Genomic DNA, 1,253 nt, shown 5'->3' with positions numbered 1-1,253 from the left:
CTAAAGCTCTTGGCGAGCTTTCTCACCTGAAATCTTGGCTTAGTAAGCAGGCAAACGCTACCTCCTCTGCACTTAGTGACCTGCTTAGTGACAGATTACCAGGCATGAAACTTTACAAAACTAGGCTGTGATAGATTATTTGCTGCTGACTCGTGGACATGGCTGCCAAGACTTTGAAGGAATGTGCTGCTTCAACCTCTCCTCACACTCAGAATCCATCCACGCAAACATCCAGAAGCTGAGAGAGCAAGTGAAGGAATTAAAGGCCGAGAACTCGGACTGGATGAACGAACTTTTCAGACAATGGGGACTGACAGGATGAGTTTCATCCTTTGTTAAAGGGATCCTTTTGGTTATAATCATGGTTTTTACCATTTTGCTCATGTTTCCCTGCTTAGTTAAGTGTCTACAGAAATCCATTGGGAGTGTCTTCTTGGTAAGAAAAAACAGGGGAGTTGTGGAATCCCTGCAGCCCCTCAACATAATACCCAGGGTCTGGCCTTGACAGGACAGACCATAGTTACCTGCCCAGCCTGACAGAGGGGACTTCTCAATGGTGCTCTGTACAAATGGTTTGCCTTGATTCCTCCCCCACGATGCCCCTGGCCCTGTGGTTTCTCCTCTCCTCAGTGTGTCTCCATTGGTTGTGGGACCCAGTGACCGGCCCTGTCTCCCCCATGGAATACTGACCTTACCTGCCCTTTGCTCTACCCCCATATGTCAAGGTCATGGGCTTCTGAACCCCATACTTGAGCAGGGACAAGCAGATGCATTGCCCTCTTGGCTCTCAGTCTCCCTTTGGCTCCTGGAAATAAACCTGCTGGAATTGATCTGGTGTCAAGGCCTTCTGCCTCTCCTAGCTGTGCTAGCCACGTGGTGTGTGTGGATGTATGAGCTTGACTGCTTTGCCTGAGTTTCCCCAAGCGGCCTTTCCACAGGAGAGGCTTATTGGGATTTAGGCTCCAGCTCAACTCCTAAATTCTACAATGTCACAGTGGTGGGGAGCAAAGGCCAGTTTGGTTTGTTCTGCCACTGAATTACCACTCACTTGTTCCTTGTTCTCAAAATAAAGCCTCAACTCCTTGTCTAAACTTGCTGAACTGCAGTGGTCACCATTACAGAGCCAGAGAGAACTTCAAAAAGCCCACAGAGGAATAAATAAATGTTTGAAGTAGAAATTCTCTTTTGCATCAGAAAAGAGCAGTTCCTCAAAGAGAAGGAAATTGAATACAGGCAATAAAGAAGAACACAGA

The sequence above is a fragment of the Zosterops lateralis genome (assembly GCF_965231275.1).
Source record: "Zosterops lateralis genome assembly, chromosome: W".
In the NCBI taxonomy this organism is placed as follows: Eukaryota; Metazoa; Chordata; class Aves; order Passeriformes; family Zosteropidae; genus Zosterops; species Zosterops lateralis.
The sequence above is the reverse complement of the archived record's forward strand: the minus strand, read 5'-3'. Positions refer to the sequence as shown.